At 28.1% G+C, this 26,593-nt stretch overlaps 1 protein-coding gene and 2 non-coding genes across 3 annotated transcripts in view; 1 reads left to right on the forward strand and 2 right to left on the reverse strand.

Moving 5' to 3' along the window:
* The window catches only part of LOC129980998 (homeobox protein Hox-A1-like), a 68,064-nt gene that overhangs the window by 25,777 nt on the left and 15,694 nt on the right, over positions 1 to 26,593 (forward strand). The window lies entirely within an intron of this gene.
* Positions 10,236 to 10,317, reverse strand: Trnas-aga (transfer RNA serine (anticodon AGA)). Its single transcript has one exon. It is a non-coding gene; the product is annotated as a tRNA-Ser (tRNA).
* Trnas-aga (transfer RNA serine (anticodon AGA)) lies at positions 11,814 to 11,895 on the reverse strand. The gene has a single exon. It is a non-coding gene; the product is annotated as a tRNA-Ser (tRNA).

Raw genomic sequence — 26,593 nt, forward strand, 5'->3', positions numbered from 1 at the left:
ATTCTTCTATAGAGTAGTAAAGATTATAGTATTGCATATTTATAATTATCTGTTCCGCTGCCAAACTGATTGGATTTATGCACTAAAAATGCACATCAATAACGATTAAAATTAATTAAATTTTGACGAATTAAAAAAAATAACATCTCGAATCCATCCAGTAATTGAATTCGATGTCTTGGATTTATATACAAGTAAATAACTCATGATAAAAAATATTGTGTCCAATTTATAAGGTTTTCTTAATTCAGGTGTAAAAAAATGGTTTTAAAGAATAAAGTCAAATGAAGAGAATTTTTTTCCAATTTTTTCCTATAAAAGTGTGACTAGACATTAAAAATTAGCCAGAATAATCTCGATTTTCGACTCAGTTTCTCTGAGAAAAAAAATTCTAGATTGCAAAAATGTCCCTCCAATTAGAGATTTTTTTAGATCCTCATATGACGCTTATTAAAAGTAGTGCGCATTATAAGAGGAAATACATTTTATTTTAAAATTATTGACTGATAAAGAATTCTCCGGTTTAATTTTTATTATGAAAAAAATAGCGTCTTTTTAAATAGCCAATATGGATGAATCAGCATGAAATAATAATAATAGTAGTACCAATATATACTTTTTTGTTAGTTACTCCTGCATTTTTTTTTTTTTTTTTTTTCCTTTTCTGATTAATTTTTTCATATTCGTTGATTTATCTGTTTTATCTGTTTCTTTAAGATCCCACAAACTGTTTCCTATATAGCGAACTGGATTGAAGTTGAGAAAATATGGTTACTTTAGTTTAAAATATTTAATTGCTATTTACTGCTTTAACTGCTTTATTTAACTATTATTCTATCGCATTAGGACTTAATTTATTTCTAAAATTGGTTTTGTAAAAAAGTGGTCATATATTTATAGTATATTTCAAATAATAGTTTAATACATATCATTTCAAATACAATAAATTCTGAATAAATCATAAAATTGTATAACGTGGCAATTATGAATTGGAGAATTTACCGAATTATCCACAAAATGACACACCAACTCAAAACTGTCTTTGAGAATTTTTTATTCGTAGTGGGGTTGGGGGATATACTTTTATTGATGACTCAATAAACAATAAGTTTCTTACTAGCTGTTGGTTTGTATTTTACAAATTAAAAGTAATAATAGGACTCAGCAATGCAAGTCTTAAAAACCTTTTCGAATACTACCATTTAAGTCCCTCCTTTCAGCATAATAGTCAGCATGGCAGATGTAATAATAAGGTCATTTACTTTATTTTTAACGTAATATCAACTTTTATTTGCTTGGGTAATTGCATTTACAAGTTACCGTATTTTCATGCTTCAAATGTATATATAGACCAACAGATAGTCAACCCTTAGAATTTGAAATGGATTTTATCATATTTTAGATATTGTAATTGTTCAAAATTTTATCCATTTGGTTCTTTGCGTCTTGTAGTACCCGTATCCACTTATGTATGGACTAATAGAAAATAAACCTATCAAATCTGTCAAAAATCTACCAAATTTTGGATTTTGTCAAAATTTTGGTATAAAGACAACATGGTAAAACTAGACTATCTTGTGAACGCTCAAAGAATTTTTTCGTTTTCGTGTTCACAGAGAAGCAAAACTACCGACGGACTGATAAAATTCCAAATATATACTCGTATGGGAAGATTTAAAAGATTTATCAAAATCTGTTGATAAAATTTTTTTTAGGATTATAATATTTTTTCTTGTATAACTTTATATATGAAAGTAAAAATTGGCTGATTTCTCTCTTTGTGTGTGTGTGTGTGTCAAACTCTTTTTTTGTATATGTACGATTGAAATTATAACTTTGGGAGGAATAACGGAAGGCAATTTAAATTTTTCAGCAATATTAGCTCTCGAAAATCAAATAAGAACTTTTATTTTTTCAGAAATTTCAAACATTTGTATTCTTTCCTGCTCGATAAAAGATGACAATCAAACAATTGAAATTCAATGCTGTATTCTATACCTCCTAAAAATCCTTAAACATTACTTGAAAATTTAGATTTTTCCGTTACGGTCTCAACACTCCACTAATTAAAATTTCAACTAAGTGTTAAAAATGGCTTTTCTCAGATTACCTCATAACCTGTCACTCAAAGACCCTACTTCCAAGTCTTGAAAGCGATTCATATAAACCACACTTCCCGACTGCTCAATTTACCGGAAATGCAACACGCAGAAAAATCCCCCTAGCAGAAGGAATTCCTTGCGAGCTTTCGCAAAGACCTTGAAACATTTTGATTCAGAAGGGACTATCTCTTTTCGAATTCCGTAAAATTCTTCCCTCCTTAGCGGGTCGAGAAGGGTAAGAGGAAGGGGGGTAGGTTCTTTCTCTCCCCTCTTCCTCCGCGTGTGGGGATCGCTAGGTAATTGGCCACCAATGTGAGGGGGTTTCGCAGTGCGTAATGAGCTGTTCTTGAGGCACTTAATGAACGCAGCTTAATTAATTAGGCTGTCGGCAAGGGTGGTCGCATTTGCATATGAATGACAGGTGCGAAGAGCACTTTTATCCAGCCAATGGTGGGGTTTCCGAAAAGTCGGGAAGTGTCGGGGGATGTAGAGTAGAGCTAAGAGTTGATTGCGGGCGAATAAAGTAGAGGGAGAGCGGGCAATAACTACATCGTCGTGAAATTTTAAAACTCTTTCTTGTGTAGAAAGTTGAGAAAGCTAACATTGCTTTTACATCGAGTTTCTCTTCCAGATGAACGACGAAAACTATTGATAAGAAAAATATAAAATCTGTTTTCATCCTTTACTTTTTTGATGTGCGCACTAACATGGGAAGTGTCAAATTATTTATGGTAAACGAAAATAACTGGAATTCAACTGGTTTTATTTACAAGTTAATAAAATGTAAAGCGAAGTTAAATATATTTTATCCTTAGAAATATTCAATTAAATGGCAGTCGGATTAGTGAATTTTATTTTCTAATCGGTTTATCGTATAGTTTCTAAATGACGGCTGATGTATAATTGCAATAATTTCGCTCAGCAGTTCCTTCTAAAATCGTAATTTTTCAGAGAAAATATTTATATAGGAATCCCATACTGATTACATATGAATATTTTTCAATCTTACCTATACATGAAGTAGTTATTTAAATAAATAAATAAAAAAAACATGGACATAATTAGTTTAACATGTTAGTTGCCATATTACAGTATTCATTTTATAGTTTATCTATTATTACTTATATTTTTGAACTTAGTTTTACCATGGTGAAATCGGGTCTGGGATGGCGCTATAAGATATTGTTAGCATGAGAGCAGATAGAAAAAGGCTGTAATAATAGGTTATTAAAAAAGTTATATAGTTATTGCTTGTTTGTGGGTAAAATCGCGTTTTTCAGGAAAGACGCTTATATAGTTAAACTTAAAAAACCAATCCTTATCTAAATATGAAATGTGATCCAAATCGTTAGAGACGTGTTTCTGAGAAACGCGAAATAAATTGATATGTATACAAGAATTGTTAGTTTAGATTTACAAGACATAATTTTAATTAAATCCATAAAGCGTTACTTGAAATTCATGGCTTCCTCAACAAAACATTTTTAAAATGAGTCGTTTAAGCAGCATTATTTTAATTTAGTAGTGTTATATATATTATGGCAATTGGAATATGCTAATAAAAAATTATAGAAATGGCAGTTAAATTTATTCAGCATACTTGATGTATTACATAATATCTAAATAATGAACTTATGAATTCAAAAGAAAAAAAATCGCTGAAACAAGATAAGAAAGAAAAAAATTATTATGGCATTGTCTCAGAATATGTAAAAATAAACAAGATACAAGAATTTACAAACAAATGTATAAAAAGAATATTTATAGCTTTCAGGTATGGATAAGTAAAATAGGCTGTTTAATATCATACTGTTAAGCAATGAAAACGATTTGAATTAAGGAAAAAAGTGTTACCGACAACTAATTTGATATTATTGAAAGGATAGTTTTTTGAATTATAAATTTAAGAAAAAGTTTTTTTTTAATAATAATATTTTCAAAGTATCGAAAATGTGAAAAATTTGGATAATTTTAATTAAGATTTGAAAGAATTCATCCTGAGGTGCATATTCTCGAACTCCAGGGCATATGTGTCAATCTCTAGGTTCTTAGAGAGCCAAAAGATACACTTACACTGGTTTTAGGATTCGTTATTAGTAGAAACTAATACAAACTCGTAAACAAACAGAAAAAAAGTCGTATTTCCCTTTTTTTTCCACATTCTAATAATTCCACTTAGTTTTGATTGTTAATTTTTGTTTTGCTTTACTAGATTCTATTCAGGTTTAATTCATATTTCTAGTATTCGATGCTTTAATTATAACATAAATCATTTAGAAAGGGATATTTTGCTTCTAAAAGTGATATTTTGTTAGCATAAGGAATCAAAAATGAAAATTCATCTATTAAAACGAAAATGAAATTTGACCATTCTAACTGTGAATTTTGATTTTCAATTTTGATAGAAACACTATTAAATAATGAAATTTTTTTAAAGATTTGAGGCGTTTTTTTTTTATTTATTAAGTGTGAAAAAAGTAGAAAACATTATATATATAGAAGAATCTCGAGATTAAAACAAATATTAGAGAATCGAGAAGGATTAATAAAAATACTCAAACTAAATTGAAACATTTATTTCATTTATAATATAATTCTAATGAAAATTTAGAACTTTATTTTGTTACTTATAGAGGTACTTTTATTATTGTAGCATTTTTGAGCTTTTCAAGTATTTAAGTTTTTATTTCCATTGTTGTTGTTGTTAAGAAATTTAAACCGCTCTAAATGTTTCATCTAATATTGAATCGCATGAATTTTGTCGATTGATGAAAGATAAAGAAGACCGATTTTGTATTTCACTCTGATTACTATTTATCTAGTTGTTTTTCGCGATCAACTGATTCGTCTGGAATTTTAGTTATATTTAATCTGAGTTAAATCATTTAGTTATAATTTCATTATCATGATTCAGCCGAATTGCCAGGTATTGAAGTCGTGTTATTTTAATTGTCTTGCATGTTCTTTACACTGTGTACATGAAACTTAATAATGAAGATCGTGACATCATAGCTCTATTATAAACGTGCATATTCGGTTCACTCATCTTCCGAAATCCACGGTATTATAGCTCCAATGCATTTTAAATTCCTCATGTGAACTACACTATAAAAAGAAATCCTATTTAGGTTTTAATGATGAAAGAAATTCATACGATTAAATATTTGATGAAGGAATGAAAATTTTCCAAATTCCGGGTATTCTACGGTTCGAAATTGGATTAAAAAAAAAATAACTGTCAAAGTTAAGAAAAATTTGTAAGATTATTAAACTGGCATAATTAATAAATTTATTAATATTAGTTAATTTTATAATTTCTAAACAGTATAAAATTCATTTTTGTTTAATAATATTTTCGGACGTTATCTTGGAGAAACACCAACAATTACCTTAATTTTTAATTAAAGAAATTTTTTTAAAAATCGCCCAGCGACACACATTTTTATCCTATAAGGAATTTGGAATTCAATTTTGAGGCTGTAGGTCAAATTGTCAGACCAGTACAGCGACAACATGCAAATGCACATTCATCTTTATTATTAGTAGAGATGGTACTATGATGTCTTGGAATTTGACTCCATTAGGAAAATTTATGTACAGAATAAATGGATCAGGTATAAGGTTATTAAAATAGCAAAGCGTTATGTACTATATCATAATTTGATACCTAAAAGTAAGTTAATGGAACATATGAGCATGAATACACTATATATAGGAGATCTAATTGAATTTAAGTAATAACAATAGTCTAACTGAACCTGCCATCAATTCAAGACAGTTGGTGTAGTAATAAATATGATAAGGATAAGTGTGAAGCATTGTGAATTGCTTTAAAATATCAGCTGAACTCAAACTTGGAGCCTGATTGCGCTTTCTTTATTATCCTTTAATATTTATATTTAGATGCATATGGAATTTTGGGTAATATTTTTCTTTTTTAAATCAAATTACTCTGAGCTAATTACAGAAGCGAATCGGCTTTAAGAAATTTAAAATTCATTATAACTTAAGATGGAAATTGTAATAAATCACTTTAATTATTATAAATTTAATACCACTGAAGTACATCCATTTGAATGTACATTTTAATGTAGTACTAATATTACTACATAATATTGTAAAATATTCAAATTTAAAAGTAAGCCTTTTAACATTGAAAAAAAATCATACTTTTCTTGTATTTCTTAAGTATTAATTAAGCAATATTTTATTTTATGAAATTTAGGGTTTGATTAAAAATATTTTAACGTCTTCTGATATATGTATAGTATAAAGAATCGCTATTGTTAACAGTGAAAATTAATTCGAAGGCTTTATGTGAAGTCCATTGCATTTTAAATGAGGATGGAATTAAATCTTCATATTCCTCATCATCGTTTAAATTAGTACGGCATAATTTATCTTCTATTAATACATCAACTGAGATGAATTCAACAGTCCTGATATTATTATCACAGTTCTTATATATGTTGAAAACGATTTCTGCCCCGTCTTCAACACCGAAAAAAAGCTTATAAACGAAACTGTGTCCTTCGCATTGTTTAAATAAAATTAATTTTAATTAAATTTAATTTTAATTGAATGAAATTAAATTAAATTCAATCATTTTCACGATTACAAATGAAATGAATGGATCGTATAAATGAAAACAATTTATAAATGAGAAACATATAAACTATGCATTAATGGATTTTTTTTTGTTAATAAACATAATATAAATTGCATTAAAAATAGCCATTAAGAAATCCACCAAACACTTAAAATCTATATGTGATCTCCAATTATTCTTTTATATCTGTATTTCGATGCATGCGAAAATCTGGGAAATTATTTTTATTCTTTCAGCCTTTTTTTGGATTGGGCTTTAAGAAATTCACAGTTCATTGGAAAAGGCAATGCACCATTTCTTGAAATTCCAAAGCCAAACAAGTAATTTTGTTTTGCTATCCGCGAATGTTTTTTATATTAACAAAAACAAATGAATCGAAGGAAAGAAAGATATTCACACAAAACCGAAAACATTATTCCGCCGGAAAATGCTGAAGAAACTTCTCTGTTATTATACTTTTTTAGACCTGTATATAAGTTAAAATAACAAACATTTTATAAACTAGATGAAAAAAAAGTTAAAAAAAAAAAAAAAAACCTAAAGCAGTGTGAAAATTCTCGCCTATTTTGAATTTTTATTTTTCATTCTTCGAATAAAATACCGTCACCGAACCTGATTGTTTAAAGTTGTTTATAGTAAACGTTGTATATTTATTTGTTATGGTTTTCTTTTTCAAATATTTTCATAACATATCATTATTTGAAAACAGATTCCTTCCTATTTCGTTTCTTTCTTTCTTTTTTTCGCAAATAGAATTTTTAAGAAAACGTAAACTTTTCTTCTCGTTCCTTTTATTCAATATCATCAAGGATATGGAAAACAATTACGCTCTCAAAACAAATCACTTCGAAAATAAACACGCTTCTAAATGACAAGAAAATATGTTTGAAATCTGGTGGTATCCGAAACATGAAAGCAAAAAAAGGTAATTTTTTTTCTTAACTCTCTTCCTATTATCTCACTAATTAAGTCATATTTAAATGTTTTACGTGTTTGTCTTAAAAATAAAGACATGACGGGAATATTAGAGGGCAGTTAAAAAAAATCAAAAAATTTAACTGTTTTAAATAGATGCGGAAGTGAAAAGAGTTGTCTTAACAAAATTGTTTTTGACGAGTATACTCGTCCTGGAAAAGGTATACGATTTTGCGTTATGCCGAGTTTATTCGTCAGGAAGTTATAAGTAGTAACAATTGGCAGTTTGAATTGCAATTTTAGTAAAAGCTCGAGTATATTCGTAAATTTCAAGATGTTTAAAATATTTTGAGGCAAATTCGAAATCAAAGGAACAAATAAAAGATTATTAATATAATTATTATAAAAAAAACCCCTCATATAATATGAACTGTTTTTCTTAAATGTATCCTTATTTTGTATTAGTCATCCTAGAAGCAATTGGACAACCATAAATTGTTTTAGACTATTCAATAAGAGGCGCGCCTGGTAATAAAAACCGAAATGAGGATCCTTTTATATCTTTTTACATGCTTTCAAAAGGCGGTCTTTTTTATGACTCGTGTGCGGGATTCATCCAAAATGAGCTGTGGATTACCTACCAATTTATTTCCTTGAACTTATTGGAATGCGTTAAACAATTGCATCATATCTAATTCAGAGTGTAATGCCAATAGTAAGTCGACGAGTTAATCCTGTCTCTGCCCGTCTAATAGGGAAACATTGTCTGGATTATGTACCATCAACTACAAAAGCTAATCCTACACGAAGGTTTGCACATTGTGTTAAAAATAATAAACGGAAAGAATCGCGATACAGGTGTTCAACTTGCGAAGTTTCATTGTGCGTTGTACCATGCTTTGCTCAATACCATTCTCTAATAGCAAATTAAAATAATAAATTAATTTCTTATGTTTCTTTTCATTCGTATGCAAAAAATGTATGTTAGTTTAAATAAATAAATGTGATTATTGACATAAAAAAATAAGTCATTTCATTACAAAATAAATTCATATTACACATACTTTGTATTTGACGAGTATCCTCGTCATCGCAAAATTTTTGCGACATAATTTAGATATGCATTTTCAGAAGAGGACGGAACAGTTAACTGGTTAAAGAATGGGAAAACGAAAAATATTTCTTGGAAAATGTATCTACAGAAAAATTCTTATCTATTAATGTTCAGAATACCCGTCCTCTTTAATCATGATTCAATTGCTAAACGTTAGATAATGCCGTGTATTTCTAAATGGGACATAAACTACATTAAAAATATTTTATGTTGTTCGAGTGTCTAAGTGTCAATTACTGAAAAAATTAAGACTCTCAATTTTATATTTTAACCAGAACCTCTGAGTCATGTCTAATAAAATATTCTTGAAGCATTAACATTTTAAAAGCGAAACGAGAAAAACGAACGGAAAAAAACTAAAAGAGTCCATTTTTCATTACTAGTCAAGTTTTGTACTTTAAATTTCATTCTTTTAGGCGATCTTGGATCTTTTAACCAGGCCCAGGAGTTACTCCAACCAATCCATGTTGCATTCTCTAGATGCCATTTGATGGGTTCAAAATCATGAAATTCAAAATTTAATAACTCGATTAGCTTTGATCACAAAAGAATAGAGCTTTTTTTTTTCTTTATTTAAAATATATATGTGAGTGTGTGAAGAATATTTTTAAAAAAATGTGACTAATAGGACAGGGGATTACATAAAATCTAAGACTTCATACTCGACAACAAAAGATTAATTAAAAATATATAATATATACTTCATATCACTCAAATAATTTTTTCTATCTGAAAGCAATTTTACTTTTAAAGATTAGAAATTAGCTACTGGGTTACAATGACATTTTTTTAAATTTCAGACGTATCAGTAAAATAATAAATCTGGGTGGAGAATTCTGATGAGATCCAACTTAATAAAGTTTATTTAAAAAAATGTTCCACTGTGGGGTGACGATAAGGTTTCGACTTCGGGACCAAAGGGTTCTAGGTTCGAAATCCATTTCCATCGAAGAATATGAAGTGTGAATGGGTTTGATTCACATTAAACCCGTCCGAGCCAAATATTCTCCCTATGATATGGTATGAAAGTTTAGAAAGAGAGTACCCACTCAGGTCAGGTCCTCATCGTCTGATTGCAGATCAAAATAATGAGATGCGCCTCAAAAAAGCCTTAGTGCTACTTAGAAATGGACCATAAAAATAACTAAACAAGAATTTTGAAAATGTTTGACGATTTCATTGCATTATTTTCAGACATCAGAAAGCGGAAATAATTTTCTTTGATCTTTTTTATGTCTTTTTTTTTTTTTTTTTTTTTGATTGAGTAATAAATTATGAGCATTCCTTTTCCTGAGCATAAATTTACTTTTGAAAAATTTCTCAGGTTATTTGACGAAGAAATAGGTATACATGTAGTTCATCCCCCCCCCTCCCCGCGCGCCACAAACACACAAGAAACAAAGGCGAGTAATGTTTGGAATCACTATGCATTTTCCATATAATAGCACAAAAATCACTAAGAAAGAAAGAAAAGCTAAAAAATAAAATTGCCTTTCGCAGTCGGTAGGATTCGAACCTACGCGGGAAGATCCCAATGGATTTCTAGTCCATCGCCTTAACCGCTCGGCCACGACTGCTTGTACTGAAGTAACAATTAAACACCTTTCTAAAGGTAAAAAAAGATATAACAGTGAATGGTATGGAAAATGCTCAATTTTGCCGAACCAAATTCCAATTCAATAATTTGAAAATGCATTAAAAAAATTAATCAAATTGAGATCAAAATGCAGTATTTTGTATCGGTTTAAATTCTCTTTCAATCTATGTAGATTCGTTAGTGATTTTTTTTTCTACCGGTATTTTTAAATTTATAAAAATAAAAACTCTTGAATTATAAGTAGTCCATCATTACACACTAACTACTGATTTCTGAGTATTGAATTTTTATTATTTATTCAATATTAAAATTATATAATTTATTATTTTATTTAAAAAAATTCCTTTTTCGGTTCGTTATTGAAAAAACGTTTTCGACTGAAATAAAGATAAAAATTTTATTTTCGAAGCTATTCACATGCTAATTTTATTTTTGGCTTGTACATCCCATTCCTACTAATTAATGACATTTTTCATTTGTGCTACCTTCTCACACGAACTTTATTGAAATAGTCGTATCTTACTTACAGTGTGTACATCTTTACATGTTTGGTACGTAAGAAAGGGGTGGGGGTGGGGGTGAAACAGCGAGAGGGATCTCCTAAAACTTTTCTCGTATATTCTAATAATTAGTGAATTGTTAACAACATGCCATTGGCGAACAATAAATGCGAAGGCGATTGATTAGTTTGCAATCCTTGGCAATTAATACACACACATAAAAAGTTGGTATTCTGTTTTATTATTATTATTTTTATTTTGGAAGTTTTTTCCGATCGATTAAAACCAAAATTGGCCACTGAATTACGATTGTAGTTCCAAAATAAAGTACCAAATTTGATATATTTTGGTCACTACTGTTTTGAGTTATTAAGTTAAATGCTTGTTACATTTTAGATAAGATAAATGGTCAACCTTTTGTTAGATTTGATTTCAAAGTTGATAAGTATTTACATTTTGGATGTTTCAAATCCATTTACCAAATTTTATTCATCTAGTTCTCTTCATTTTGTTGTTAACGAGTTGATTTTCTAGTTAACAGACTAAACAGACTTCCTCTGAATCGATTTTGTTCAAAATTTGACAGAAATCTGCAAATTTAGTGTAAACATTATGTATCAAGTTTTATATTTCTATTGAGTTAGACGCACAGACAGACAGGTATAATCACTCAAATTTGTTGTCGGGCTCAGGAAGGTCTGAAATGTGTTGCTTCGTCAAAATACCAAGTGCAAATTTTTTGACAATTACAATATTTTCTATTATATACTTTGTAAGCGAGAAAATAAAAAGAAAGAATTGGAGACTCAAAATTGATGAAGAAATAATATAAATGTTGAAAATGTGATGTAATGTAAAATAAGTTTGCAATAGCATAATTTCCAAATTGAAATGATGAAATCCCAAATGATTAAAATTTTCATATCTATATTTTTTTCTTTTTAATTAAAAGAAAAAAAAATTAAAAAATGTCATTCGCAGTCGGTAGGATTCGAACCTACGCGGGAAGATCCCAATGGATTTCTAGTCCATCGCCTTAACCGCTCGGCCACGACTGCTTGTACTAACGTAGCAATAAAACACCTTTACTAAACATAATTGTAGAAATCGTGTGCCAGGTGTAAAAATTCACGAATCACGATTTCCGTGATATTCAGCTGCTTTTCTTCTTTTATTGGCAAACGAAATTCTGAAGTTAGAATTCATTTGTATAACTCGTTTATAATTATAAAACTGTTTATTGCAAGTGACATAATACTTTATTTTGCATTTAAAAAGTAATTATTATTATTATTATATGAAAACTTTCACATGATTATACCATTGAAATTAAGTAAAGTAAGAATTTCAACCTTGTAAAAACATGTTATTAACCTTTAGATTGCAAACATTCTAAAGGGACAAAGAAAAATAATTGTGAGACCCCGGCCACATTTGTAATAACAATCGCATGATGTAGCGGTAGGCAAAATTGCAAGCGATTACTTCTCTCTGTAAAATAACACTCATTATAGCAAAATAAAGCGGAAAAAGCTATCACTTCAATTAAATGATAATTCAATGCACGTTCTAGAACAGGTTTTGGTAAGGATTGCTAATTACTTTCGAGAACAGTTTAGAACAGAGAGCTAATTTTAACAAACTTGGCTAAGTTGCATATCGAGCCTTTCATTTCCACCCCTCCAACTTTTGACTGCTTATCAAGCTGGGAGAGTACGGCCCACAGGAAGGTGCCCGACCGCTTCGAAAACACAGCATGAGTCAAGAAGACATCAAGGAGTGTCTTAGGATAGATTATGATAATTGTACCGCTCCAACGTGCACGCAGAGTGGCCTATTGCTTGAAGTTGCATTTGCAAGTAGCAATTTCAAAGTTCGAATTATACACGCGACAGCAGATATTCCCATGGATAATGTATTTTCAACTTTTTTTTTCTTTGTTGCGTTTGTACAATCCTCAAATAAATCTAGAAATCTGTGCGCTTGGAATTACAATTTATCCAGGTTTTAATTATATAGTAACATCTAGTTGCTAATCATGCGACGGAATAAGTTGAAAATCCCATATTCTTGCATACTTAGCAACATTTATGGCATTAAATATGTACATATAGAACTCTATCTAAATCCCCTTTGCAAATTAAATAATTTCCTTTTTAGTTTCTACTCTTAGAAAAAATTTAAGAATAATTTTTAACAATAGGAAACTTTTCATAATGAAATTATCTGTAATGCTCAGTTTTGCTTGGGATGAATCTGTTATGCTTTTTACAAATAAAAATCTTACAATTTGATTAAATAACACAAAAATTTCATTAAAACCTCACTTCAGCACTTTTTATTAAAATTTTAATTGTACGCCGTATGCGAAAAAGTAAGAATCTATTCAATATTGCACTCGACGGAATTCCAAATGCATCCATAAGCAAACGCTTTTTAAAATAATTAATTTTAGATGCAAACGATTATTTTATATAAAATAATTTAGTACATAAATGGTCCAATCGTCTGCAATTTTATTTTTAATAAATTAAAGAATAGGATTCTTTTGAAATCAATAAAAAGTGTTGCCAAAAAATTTTTTAAAAATTATAATAAATATATAAAATTAAGTGTAGAGAAATTCAGAATCTTATCGTTGTCTAGCAATGTAGTATCTATAAATTTCTTTAGTTTAAAACAGTCTGCATATATTTAATTATCTATGAAATTTTGAGAAATTAATTAGAATTGAATTTAAAAAAAATGTATGGAAACAAAATTGGATGCTACTGAAAAGATGAAGATATTTGAATTTTAAGATGATAGAAAAAGGGAATATTTTGTGACATCGGATAATTTGCGAATAAGTTATTGTCAAAAAAATAAAAACCAAAACAGTTTTTGTTAGTTAAATATTTAATTAATACGAAATTTAACTTATGCACTTTGAAATGATGACAGTATTCTTTCTTTCATTTTTAAAGTGTGTAATAACAATCATTCTTGGGTTTGAAAACCTTCCGCGCTTTTACGCATGCGTCAGGAGACCTTTATTTCTTCAAAGTAGAAATGAGACGAAAGATGAAAGGATGAGATTTTTACATTTAGCAATATGGTGAAAGCAGTTTATTCGCGGAAATCGGAGGCGTAATAATAACTCATCTTTTTGTGTACAATTCCTTATCAAAATATAATCGTCGGAAACTGCGAATCTCGAGATCCTGAAATGAACAGCAAGTTTGGTTAGATTTGGTCTAGTTGCTCAGAAGATGAAGAACATAATATCTAGCTACATTGACTTATGTAAATATCATACATATATATATATATATCGAGTCATTATTTATGTGATAGAATATGAACTGAAACTTGCAACCAAGACAAATTTCTTATAATGAAATTAGTTTAGGAATAATGTTGTTTAATGTTTTTAAAATTTAAAATGCGGCATTTAAATGTAGAAGAGAAAAAATAGATTCTGTGTGGCTTATACTTCTGTTGAAATAATGGATAACAATAATAAAGCAAAAGATTTAAAACTTCGTTCTTTTTCTTGTTATTTTAAAGGAGAAAAAAACTTTTCAGTTTGGTTTTCTGTGAGGTAGATTCTGTTTAGATTGCAGAAAATCTAAATTTCGAATAATAATATTCTTTAACTTCCGTACTTTCCCCCCCCTTCTTTCTTATCTATGAATTATCATCAACAGAAAACAAAAGGAATAAAATAATAAATGGAACAACAATAACGAAGAACACCATAACAGCTTCAAAAAGAAAGGTCTCAAATCATATTAAAAATACTTTAAATAAGAGATTTAAAATATTTAAATCTTTTAGTTCGTTGAGCGTGAAATGTTTTTCAGCAGTGTATTTTTAAAAAGTGTATTTTTCCCTTCAAAAAAGAATAAATAAAAAAAAATTAAGATGGTTTTATTTTAAAAAGTTCTTTTATATCTATATATGTAAGCAAATGCAGTCAACTCATGTAAAACAAAATAACCGAAGAAGATAATAGAAAAAGAACAAATTGGAAGAAAATTTAAACTTCCGTATTCTTTATCCGTTACCTCATCTGAGTAGAAACAACCATTATTTTAGACTGTAAATTAAAAAGTTCTAACGCAAAATCTCGACATTTTAATACGAAAAAATGTAGCTAGTTTTCTACTTAACATATTCTGAAGAAAAAGAATATTGTTTATAATATAACGCTTACTTATATACTTCAGTCAATGGTTTGTCATAATAGTAGAGTTTAAAGAAATGTTTCATGTTAAATGTTGCAGAATAACTTTAATAGTCAAACTTTTAACAAAAGGATAGATTCAGATTATTCATTTTACCTCAAATTTTCAAATAAAGGCATATCTTCCTTCAAATCTTGTTGCATAGTTTGCAGCATTTACGACATTTATATATGTTGTTATATTATATACAAATATTTGCATGCTGAACACTATTTGGATCAAATTTGCACATTTTAGTTTCTACTCTTAGAAATTTAAGTGAATTAAATTCTACGATAGAAAATATGAATTGCAAACAGTTTTATTAAGAAACATTAATTATGACTGATTTGTACATGAATATTATTCCACAGGGATTCTTAATTTAGTAACTGGAAACCAATTAATTTTAACCTTTAATTTTTTTTCTTCATTTTATATTATTTTCGAATTTTGTAAGGACATTTATAAAAAAAATGTCTCATTCCCAAAGTCTACGTTGAATTTATACAAAAAAAGTATAAATTTAAATGGCAGATACAAAGGGCCACTTACATTCCAAAAGAATTTGTCGCATGAAACCTGGATCTATGACATTAAAACAATTTATGAAAGAAAAAATATTGGCAGCATTCATGTACTTTAATTTTTTTTTTTTTTTTTTGAAAAATGTGTAACTGTAATTTTAATTGCATGTATCACATTATTTCATATACATTATAATATTAAGATAGTTCCATTTCTTTTAGAAAAAATCATTAGTGAAAATTTTTATAATTTATCAAATAAATTGCTGTGACTTTAATTTTTATGTCAATTTAGATAACTACACCATTAAATAAAGTAACAATTTATCTGAAAATTGGTTGTTTATTTTTAAACTCCTAATGAAATTTTCCAATTGCTATTTATTAACGCAGAATTTTAGTGAAAAATTTTCCTATAGTATGATTCATAATAAAATATCTGCAAATTATTTAAGGTTTTATATCAATATAAATAAGAAAACAGTAAATTTCAACGCCCTGGAAGTATTATACTGTTATATTTAATTAAACAATTAAATTTAATATTATTTTTTCTATATGCTTTAGAAAGCGTATAAAGTGGGATCAATATAAAAGTTGCATTTTTCTTTTATTGCTGACGCAAGTATGTTTGTTGTTCAATGGAAATTTTGTAAAGAAAAATATTGGATATTATAAAATTGTATTTGAAGTAAAAAACCCGAAAAAAAAACCTTTTTGTTATAGTTTTTTTTGGATCCGCCAATATTTTTGCAAGCTCGCCGAATCGTTTATTCTACAATGGTTTGCAATAAATTGCTTGAAACGAGCCTGCAAAAATCTGAATGTTCATTTTACTTTTTATGAAATAAAGTCATTATATGAAGACTACCTATTTCAAAATGGCTTTTATAAACCAGCTTCGAGAAAATTTCTGCAGATTTTCACCGATCATGGTCCACAAAACATCCTTCGTTCAGAAGTTATATATAAATGTGTATAACACTTTTCTTATGCTATCTTGTTTACACGAAAATTGGAGTAATTTTGGTTGGATTTTAACCGTCTTTGGATGCATCAGTATTTAGTATCAACAAAATATTATAAATAACACTTCTCTTCTTACCAAAATGATGAAACATCAGATTCTTTTACTTCGTAAAATTGACATGGAACTAGGCAGATTTCCTTGTGTGACAAAATAATGCTCACAGTTGTAAAAAAAAAGCTAATATTTACAAAAATAAGAGTTCGTAAAGAATTTTCTCAAATTATCGTTCGTATTTTTCCAAGAAATAGTTCAGTTGAGAAGTTGAAATTAAATCGTGTATGCGATATAAGACAGGAGGAAAGAAAAAATCTTCTAAGAGTTCATAGATGGACAATCGAGCTAAAGACAAAGGAGTAGAACTTTTCATTTTCCTATAGTTTCTTTAAGACTTAAGATAGAAAAATAAAAAAAAATTAGGCGAAGTAGCGTCTCATTCAGAAGAACTTCTTTGTATTTCGATACGAACAACTTTTGTTTTTTAATGGCTGCTATCGCTTAGAAGTTAGGGGCAAAAAGATTTTCAGTTCAGTTTTTAATACCAACAATTTCTGTTGCCAGTTTTGAAAAAAAAAATGAAATAAAATTCTACCTTTACTTCATTTCCATACTTTGTATAAATGCACGTTGATTAAAATTTAATAGCTTGAATAAAACTAATTAAATAATTGCAAAGGTGACAGATTTATCGGCAACATTATGTAAAATTGATCAACTTAAAAAATTACAGAAGCTGTTCGTTTTTAGCTCTTCTGAATGTATCTTATTATATCTTAAAAGAAAAAGTAAGAATGTGTTTATATCTCTTTTTAAAATAAATAAAATTATTTCTAAAATTGTATTATATTCGTGACCATTACATAAAAGCGAAATATCACTCTCTCACTGATCAAGTAATTATCATAAAATATATTTGAAATTTATCAGGTGCTTGCTTTTTGGGTAATAAACGTTTTTCTTTAAATACGACTAAATACTATTGGAATGATTTAATCAATGTTTTGCAATTAAAAAAAATAACACTTAGCATGAAATTGACTTTTATAGAGATCAACCAATTCACTAACTAGAAGTCAGTTATCTTGGCAAATAGACTAAAATAAATAGACTTGGCAAATAGACGTAAAATAGACTACTGTTCAAATTTTGAATTATACTTTGCAATATTCAGTAGATAAATAATAATTTTCTGAATTATTCTGTATCTTTTGCGCAATAGACATAAATTGTTATTTAAATACATTTTTTTTTATTTTAATGAGCTTGATTTTTAAGTTGCTCCGGAGCTTATTCTAATTTGGAGGGTTTTTTTTTTTGGTTTGATATCTATTCCATCATTGATAATATAATGTATTAAAAAAAGACAATCGTTATAGCTTTAGTATAAGTGTGAGTAACTATATTATCTGTATAACATATGGCCAAAAAATTGCCGATGACGTCATGTTCATTCAAATCATTGAGAATAGAAAAATAGCCAATTTTCATATCAGCTTAAAATTTTCCAATGGCATCCAAATACTTGATACACAAATATTCAAATATTATTTTTTTAAAAAAAACTGAAAATATATTCCATTTTATTCCAATCAATAATAATAAAAGTATTCCAAAACACAACAGATAAAATCTTTTTTTAATTCTAACACTATGATTAGAAAAGCAGACGATTTTTCTTCCTATATAATTAAAAGAATTAAACAATACATTCTATTCGTGTCAAAAAATATTATTCTCTTAATTTTAAAGAAAGAATACTTGTAAACGATAATTAATTTTTTTCAAATACACTTAAAACCGAAATGATAAACTAAGTTCTTGCCGGCTGATGCAATCGTTTCGCATTTGTTTAAAAAATTCAAAGTTTTTTAATAATGTAAATAAATCTGTTTGCATATTGTTATTTTTATATATTATTTTAAAAGTACTTATTTTACAATAAATGCTGGATTATGCGACAGTAATAGCATCATTATTTATGGTTGCCTCAGTACATAAAATCTAATTATTTTTGTCTAAATATTCAAAGGAATTTGAAAACAATAAGGAATCTACCTCTACCTTCCAGTTTATCAAGAAGAATTTTTATCTTAAACAGATTAAAAAAACGAATGCTATCTACTATCCAAGTAATTTTGTTTCACAATGAAAAAATAATACTGTATCATTCTTATTAGTGAAACTGTTGAAGGAAAGTTTAATAAAAATATCTTCATTACTTTTTATTTGTTGTGTAAAATGAAAGTAATATCGGTACTTAAATCAAGAGTCTTTAGTCTTGTTTCAGATGAAGTTCAGAAATTTGTAGCGAAAGAATTATCTAAAATAATAATAACTTTACTTCAAATATGTTAGCCCGAAAAGGAGCATAAAAATTTCAAAAGAGAAATAAATAGGAAAAAACAAAAAGTCGTAACTCTTTTTAGGGGGTACCTTAAAATTTTAAGTTCGGAAGTGCCTAAAAATGTTTCGCAATTCCATTTTCCCCCGAATAAACGCTCAGCAAGCCGAAAAAAAAAAGTATTGATTATTAAAACTGAATGGAAATTGATTATAAATAATTATTTAAAGAATATTAATGATTTATTTTTAGATCAAAACATTTTCTAAATATTTTTGGTGCAAAGGTTGGAAACATATATATTATGGGGAGGACGAAATATTTCTTAATTTTTTTTTTCACTCTTTCTTGCGTTTGCCATATACAAAATATGAAACCATGGCTTAGAAGCCATTTTTTTCTTTAATGTGCCAGCGGAAGTTTTATATTTTAGTTAGATATGTGGTTAGTTAAGGACAAAATAGCTATATACGATCATGCAACATCAAATGAGTAGTATGGAATAGTTGCTTAGGGAAGAAAAAAAAAAGTTGTTTAGAGAATAGTAATTAGAATTATAGTTATAAGAATATTAATATCTTTAAACAGAACTTCTTTAAAAGAATTTTTTCTGATTACATTTGAAAACATTAGCAGAAAGTCACAAAAACCATGACTTTATAAAAAAAATGTATGACACTATATTTTTAGGTAAAACTTCCACTAATATATATATAAAAAAACTTGTATGGATGGATAATCTGTAAGATAACGCAATTCATTTTTGATACATTTTAAGACAACACTAACTTTCGAAACACAATAAAAAAAGAAGAAAAGCTTAAGTCAAATTATTTATTAATGACAAATTATCTCCCTGAAATTTTAAAAGCAATACAATCCGTAGTTTTCCTCCAATAAAGTATGTGGTTCCAAAGTTTTTATTAAAATAAATAGAGCACATGGAAAACTCCTCCTTTTATTCGTTTCAAAAAGTCTCATCTGTCACTTTTGGACGATTTTGATCTTCAAAGGGATGATACGCATTGAGGAAGAAGAAAGCATTTTAAATACCAAAACATAAATGTTCATGAAAAGAAAATTACTTACAATATTTTTTTAAATGTTTCAAATTCATAACAAATCAATCAACAAATAAAAAATGCGTCTATACATTACTTAGTAAAGCATAAACATTTTCTGTGCTATGTTTTATCTTCTATTTCGGTATAATTGGTCGATTAGTACGTGCACAGAAGCACTGTGGATTTCTGTTTCTAAAAACGGATAGTATTTAATAGGTTTTACAAAAAACTAAATGTTGTTATTTAAGTTTCTTGCTTCTCTGGTGGCTTCAAAAGAGCAACAGAGTTGGTGCCAGTCGGGGCGAGGATCTTGTTTGCCAAAATCGAGAAAATGCTAGATTTAATCGATTTTCAGAAACAAACTAAAAAGTAAAAAATCTTCCCCAAGAATCTTCACTTTCCACGACTTGGACGCTATAAAAATTCTTCTTCGGGAGTGAGAACTGTAAACACTCCGAGAGATCAAAGGACTAAAAATGAAACAAATAAAAACTGACAAAAAATAAATAAAATAAAAAAGACTTAACTCGGAAAGAAAACATCAATGAAATACGTTTAAAAAAACGTTTCAAAGTGATAGATCACGGTCCCGGTTACGAATGAAAGATTTCTTTCAAATCATTTATCTTTTCTTACAACTCGGCGCAACTCGTGACTGATACCCATTTATCAATCATTGCGGCTGCCTTGATGACAAGTAACTAATTATTTCTTGTTCAGCTTTACGATCGCGCCAAATGGTTTTTATTATTAATTACGTAAATGATAAACACTGTGAAATAAATAATGAAAAGACCGATGGATCTGGAAACGAAAAATGAACGAGGCAATTGTAAGCGAAAACACTTACGACTTCTTGCCGCTTAAAAGGTTCAATCACAACAATTAGAAACTTCTAAAGGGCCCCGGACTGCTCATCATTAATCAATCCAACACGAAAAGCACTTTATGTATCATCGCGGTTTGGGGATGCATTTTTCACCGGAAATGACGGGAGGTGGTAGTTAATGATCGCTTGAGACGCTTGTTGCTTATAAACCGGAAGTAGGCGATTGTGTGGAGTGATGGAGTTTTCCTAGCGGGGGAGTAAGTAACTTTTACAGTCTGCCTGCCATATCAGTAATTTTAAGCAGGTGTTTCAAATTTCCATCCCGTGATATCTCCCCACGGGTGGCTGACTAATTTAACCAAGAAGTGGATTTACGAAGCAGATCGATTTTCTGAGGATCTTCGCCTTCGGAGGGGGGCATATATCGATAAGGGTTGCCAGCTATTTTTCTGAGAAAGTAAACAGAGGATCATAAATAGTTAACGTTTTATTTAAGAGAGCGATGAACCCCTTTCATGCCTTTTTGCAAATTATTGACTTAAGAATTATGGCATGTCGTATACATATAATAAAGTACTGTGAGTCTTTAAAATTTAGAAATTTGTTTTCTTATAATTTTTACATACAGATTTTAATTACATACAGATTTTGACTTAAGATATAATTCAGATTCATAAAATTCCGAATCATTAAAGAAAAAAAAAGGAGTGCGCAAGTTCAGTGATAAATGTTTAAAACAGGCAAAAAGCATTTAACAACTTGTCCTAAACGTATCAAAGAAAAACCGGACCGGACAGATTCGACGAAGGCGTGCCAACAGCAGGTAATTGATACCTAATTAAAATTAATCAGTTCTATATCGTAATTAGTAATATAATATTTTTATGTATGTTATCCTTTATTATTATTATTATTATTATTATTATTATTATTATTATTAACCAATTCCCTTACAGTTATTCAGGCAATTAAATATTCAGGTTTAAATCATAAATATTAGTGCTAAATTCTTAAAATTATTTTAAGGTTTTGGAGATTAAGGACCTTCGAGTCCAGGTGCACCGTCGAAATACTCATCACGTCGTTGTCGTATCAAAGAAAAGAACCCTTCGTTTGTGAAGTAAAAGTAAAGAATTTCTATGCCAGTAGTTTATTAAGTATTGGAGGAAAAAACTGACGGTTAAAATTACAGCTATTAGATTTTAATTCGTGGATAAAAGATTTATTGCATCAATACAAATTACATTATAATTTTTTCAATTATCTTTAAAAATTATTTTAAAAACTTCTAATAGAAAAAAATATTTGAATACTTCTAACTTTTAATTTTTCATTTTTATCTCTTTATAAAATTGTATGCTATTTTGTAATATCATTTAAAAGTTTAATTAATTTTCATAAAATATTTTTATGCATAACTATTAAATTTTCATTTTCATTCATTTTTTTCTAAGTTAAAAGATACTTCTAAATTTTTTAAGACAAAATCTAAAGTAAATATGCATATTTATTTTAATGTACAACACAAGTCTTCATTATAAATATCATATATTTTCCTAAAAAGTTAAGTATTCTAATCTGTAATATATTTATATAGAACAACTTTTAAAAATCAAATTTATTTAAAAATGCCTTAAGAGATTTAATTTTCTTTATCCTATCATATCACTAAAAAAATTTGGGATAAATAAATTGAAAATAACTGTTTAGTATCAGCAATTTAATATATAATGGTACTAACAATTATTTTAATTTTCTCGCTTTCGCTCGTGAATCCCGATGCTATACGTTACTGCATGCGATATTCGTCAGTTCTAGTTAGTAATTCCACTGGACATTCGTTCAATACTTAACCTTTCCATGATGAAAACTATATTTTCTGATCTGGCTACTTACGATTCAAAACTCAAAGCCCAACAATGAGAACATTATTTGCTTACATCTCCAATATCTAAATATTGGGTCAATTTTTCCTTTTTTGCTCCAAACTTAACAGCTTCACAACCAGCTTTTCTTTTTAAATCGATAGATTCTCGCTCGGTCTTTTTTTTCTTATTTTTTTCGTCGTTTGATATCTCTGGACACTATTATTATTTTAAAAAACAATGCAGGGTTAACACATATATTACTTAGGTATCCAGACGATTGCTAGCCGAGAGATGAAAATTTCCATTGTCCGAAAAAGATCAACCGAAAAACTATTCATTAGTATTGCCGCAAACGATTATAGAATTAAAAAATAATATTGATTTGAAACCATTTGCTGTTAGTTAAAGCTTTACTTTAAAACTTTTTGATGTCAAGTTCAATACTTACTACGACGCAATAAAGATTACCATTAAATATTTCAAACAATCTCAAATGTCAAATGTCATGGGTCAGATGACTCGCCAGCTACCAATCCCAAAGGGAATAAAACGCCATGTTTGTGTAAGAATTTTTTATTTATTAGTTAGATATCATTCTTCATGCACTTGATATATGTATAAATTAAACGCCCGTGTATTTGTTCAACTTGAGAGTCCGCACCTCTTGCCAGATTTAAATAAAATTTAGTATACATGTTTCTTAGCTCCAAGAAGGATTAACGCTATTAAAATATTTCTATATGCTGTATTATAAAATTTGTATATATATATATATATATATATATATATATATATATATATATATATATATATATATATATATATATATAATATAATAAAAAGAGTGAAAGGAAAGATCAAATATTTGCTGTTTTTCTGCCATATCTTCTGAACGAATCATCGCACATAAATAACACATAAAAAAATTCAAAAAATTAGTTTTATATTATGTTATATCGATTCCATTAACGTATTATTTTTCTCTGATTTTCTACTCTCTGTAACCAATAATCTCTTAAAAACACTCTATAAATCTAGAAATTATATTTTTCTTCAACGGTCATTTATGTATAATCTAATTTTATTGCGGGAAGTTAAAGAAATATTTACGATCTTTGATTCTAAAATTGTTTTTTTATCCAAATACTTTAGAATAATAACTAGTTTGGAGGCTAACACTTCTTATGGATTGAATATAAAACTTATATAACTTACAAATATATGCATTTTGCTTGTTTCTCCACACATATAGAAGAAATAAATGCAAGTGGCATTACAGATATGTCGGCTAATGAATTGTTGAACATCTATTTAAGGATCGCATTTTTAGAATTGCACATTTTTACTAAGAATTACATTTTTTTAATGTATTTTAAAGTTTAGTTTTTAAAAATTTATAAAAATTGTAAACGAAATGACGGTTACATTTATTGAAAAACTGTTTTTGAGAAATCCTATGTAGATTGTATTCATTTTCTAGCATGAAGACTAAAAATTGAGCAACGCAGTTAATAAAACTACTTACTCAGAAGCACATGGCAAATTTTAAAAGTTTTAAAAATTCATGTAAATTATATATAACTCCGAATTCTCTGAAAATATTAAAAATACTTTCAAACATATATGTATATCATTTCATAATTAATAGTTTTCTAATTTTGCTTTATTTTATTAAAATGGAATATTTTATTTTGATTTGAAACACGACTATCAGTATTCAATTTTGATTTTTTTTTTTTTTTTTTTTTTTTTTTTTTGCTAAAGTACAGATACTACACTTTTGACTTTATCTGCTAAAGTGCCATCTGCGATTTTTTTTCTTTTAGTGCAATCCAAAAATATAGTGAGGTAATAAAAAAAAATGGATTACTGTTATGAACGGAATTCGAACTTTGAATATTGCGGTCAAAAAGCAGTGAATTCGTGTCAAAATCGTGACCAATCACATCACGGAACAAAAATTTTGAATAATTTTATAATTCAGTTTTTAAAATTTTTAATTCCTAAGGGTAGAAGTTTTGTTTCATTCTTTTGTACGTATTATTATTTTTATATTTTGATACCGATATCAATTTAAAACAAAAAAAGAAAAATCCCCTGTAGCGTTAATATTTACTTTTAGTAATTTACTTGTGTATTCTTCAGGAATTCTAATGTTTCTTTCTTTGATCGTAATGCGTTTAATGCTAGTTCAAAATTCTTATACGTTCTATGCATTCTTATTTAACAGTCAATCATCATTCTTAATCTCATATTAAATTTACAAGTAAACCAAAGTAAATATGAATAAGAATGCAAAGAACGCCTAAAAATTTTGAACGAACATTAAAAGCATTTGCATTCGTATTCAAGTTAATTTTGGTTTGCTTATTAATTTAATATGAGAATAAAAGTGACGATCCACTCTTAATAGTCTACTTCCTGTTTATAAAATTTCGCTGCAATTATTTTCCGTAATAGCAATGGAGATTCGAGATTTGTACTGGATACAACGCCAGTTTCTAACCAGTTCTCCTTTGGTTAATAGAAGTGTAGGTATGCATTCATTGACGTTCGTTATTTTTGAAGGCTGAAAAGATCAGTTATTTTCTTGACTGTTTTAATCGTAATAGAGAATATGAAATATACATAGAGTAGTTAAAAATTAATATTAATATATTTTATGACATGCAACAAACACAAAATAAGTTTGGGAAAATTGCAACTTATCAAAACCAACTTGAAAACGGTTTCAGTCTCATAACTGAATTTGAAACAAAGTGAAAATTTATGAAAATTTTGATTCCTTGAAAGAAAAATTTCCTAATTTTTCTCCACAAATATAGAATTAGTACTTAACCGATTGCAAATGCAGGTTATTGAGGTCCAATGCCGTTTATATTTGAAGCCATGATTCGGTTTAAGTTGGATCAATATTTGTTTTATAAGTTTGTAAACATTCGAAAATTGGTTCATGAAATTATTGCCACGTTTGGTATCAGCGATAGTAATTATTTTCATTTATGAAACAAAACAGATTTATCAGATTGAGAATTATTAGAGTTCATTTTCCATCAATTCTGAAATTAACAACATCAGTCGAAATAGCATTTTCTGTAAAAATGAATATGTTCTTTTGTTACCCGTATAAACTTTTACCTTGCTTAGTTGGCAAGTGACGGCATGTGAGTTAAAACATATATTAATCAAAACTGTCGGGAGTAGTCACTCCGAAATTTTCTCGGACGCCTCCCAAATAAAAAAAAAAAAAAAAATCATATTCCATTTCCCTTACGTAAAATTCCGAACACTGGATAAGATCGCGAATGTTTTGTATGGCATTGGCAAACAATAGATACGAAACATAGATCTTTGGCGTGGATCTAGCCTTTTATTTATTTATTTTTAAATTTTTTATGAAATTATTCATTTTGGGCACATTTTCTACGATCGAATGAATCCAAAATTTGACATAGAACTGAAATTATAGCCATGATATCACAAACCGAATTTCATTGATTTAAGTCTTTGCATTCAAATGCATGCGAAAGTGCTCAGATTTGGTTGAAAATTTGAAAAGAAAATGCATATTAGATGCTAAATCTGTATATAAAGTTTTCCAGTATTTGAATAGCCAGCTATACAGACTTTCTCTAAATGGATTTAGTTTGAAACTTGATACATTTACAAATTAGATGTAAAGACCACATCATTAATCTTTTGACAATTACAGTATTTTCTTTTTGTACAAATCTTGCTCTTTTTGGTTTTTACTTTTTAGAATATGATTTTACAATGGATTTACAACTGTTAATAAATACATCAAATGAAAAAAAAAATAATAAACTCGAACGTATCAAAGCCGTCGCTAATTGAAAAATTTCTTGTTGATTATTATATAATCGCCAGAATT

Source organism: Argiope bruennichi, chromosome 8 (genome assembly GCF_947563725.1).
Source record: "Argiope bruennichi chromosome 8, qqArgBrue1.1, whole genome shotgun sequence".
Classification (NCBI taxonomy): Eukaryota; Metazoa; Arthropoda; class Arachnida; order Araneae; family Araneidae; genus Argiope; species Argiope bruennichi.